The following is a 1,948-nucleotide window of genomic DNA, read 5'->3' as shown; positions in this document are numbered from 1 at the left end:
GGAGTCTCGCTTTGTCGCCCAGGCTGGAGTGCAGTGGCCGGATCTCAGCTCACTGCAACCTCCGCCTCCCGGGTTTATGCCATTCTCGTGCCTCAGCCTCCCAAGTAGCTGGGACTACAGGAGCCCGTCACCTCGCCTGGCTAGTTTTTTGTAGTTTTTAGTAGAGACGGGGTTTCACCATGTTAGCCAGGATGGTCACGATCTCCTGACCTCGTGATCCACCTGTCTCAGCCTCCCAAAGTGCTGGGATTACAGGCTTGAGCCACCGCACCCGGCGGAAAACTTCTTTCTAGTTTTTATATGGTGATATTTCCTTTGTGACTCTAAGTTTCAATGTTCTCCGAAATATCCTATGGCAGATTCCATGGAAACAGTGTTAGGAAACTGCTCACTGAAAAGAACAGCTTAACAGCTCCCAAATATAACATTGTAGATTTCACAAAAACAGAATTTTCAAATTGCTCAATGAAGAGAACCGTGTGGCTCTGTAAGATGAATTTGCATATTAAAAAGTAGTTTCTCAGAAACCTTCTTTCTAGTTTTTGTCTGAGGATATTTCCTTTTTCACCAACGGCCTCATCTCACTCTCAAATATTCCCTTGCAGATTCCACGATATTAGTGTTAGCAAACTGCTCCATGAAAAAAAAAAGGTGTACCTTTGTGAGATGAATTAACACACCACAAAGAACTTTCTCAGAAAGCTTCCTTCTGGTTTTTATCTGAGGATATTTCTTTTGTCACCATAGGATTTAATGCAATCCAAAATATCCTATCTCAGATTCCCCAAAAACACTGTTACCAAACTGATCCATGAACAGAATCTTGTAACTCTGTGAGATGAATTCACAAATCACAAAGCTGTTTCTCAGAAAATTTCTTTCTAGTTTTTATCTGAGGATATTTCCTTTTTCAACATAGTTTTTAGTGCCATCCAAAATATCCCTTCTCAGATTCCCCAGAAACAGGGGTAACAAACTGGTCCATGAAAAGAATGGTGTAACTCTGCGAGATGAATTCACACATCACAAGGAATTTTCTCAGAAAGCTTCTTTCTAGTTTTCATTTGGTTATTTCCTGTCACCATTGACTTCAATGCCATCCAAAATATCCCTTCTCAGGTTCCCCAAAAACAGTGCTACCGAACTGATTCATGAAAAGGATCATGTAACCCTATGAGATGAATGAACACATCAAAAAGCGGTTTTTCAGAAGGATTCTTTCAAGTTTTTGTCTGAGGATATTTCCTTTGTCACCATAAGCTTAAATGCGCTCCAAAATATTCCATTGCAGATTCCAGGAATGGAGTGTTATCAAACCGCTCATGGAAAAGAATAGCGTAACTCTGTGAGATGAATTCAGGCAACACAAATCAGTTTCTCAGAGAGTTTCTTTTTGGTTTTTACCTGGCATATTTCCATTGTCACCATATGCACCAATGGCCTCCCAAATATCCTATTGCAGTGTCCACCAAAACACTGTTATCAAACTGATAAATGAAAAAAATGATGTAACTCTTTGAGATGAAATCCCACATCACCAAGCAGTTTCTCGGAAAGCTTCTTTCTAGTTTTTATCTGAGGATATTTCTTTTTTCACTATGGTCCTCAATGTGCTCCCAAATATCCCTTTGAACATTCCACGAAAACCGTGTTAGCTAACTGCCCAGTGAAAAGAAAGGTGTAATTATGTGAGCCAAATTCACACAACAAAGAGAACTTTCTCCAAAGGCTTCTTTCTAGTTTTTATCTTAGGATATTTCCTTTGTCACCATAGGCTTCCATGCAATCCACAATATCCTTTCTCAGATTCCCAAAAACAGTGCTAACAGACTGATCCATGAAAAAAGTTGTGTCATGCTGTGGCATTAATTAAAACATCTCAAAGAAGTTCCTCAGAAAGCTTCTTTCTAGTTTTTATAGGAGATATTTCCTGTGTCACCATAACTTT

The sequence above is a fragment of the Colobus angolensis genome, unplaced genomic scaffold, assembly GCF_000951035.1.
Source record: "Colobus angolensis palliatus isolate OR3802 unplaced genomic scaffold, Cang.pa_1.0 Scaffold461, whole genome shotgun sequence".
Taxonomy (NCBI): domain Eukaryota; kingdom Metazoa; phylum Chordata; class Mammalia; order Primates; family Cercopithecidae; genus Colobus; species Colobus angolensis.
Note: the sequence above shows the minus strand (reverse complement) of the source record.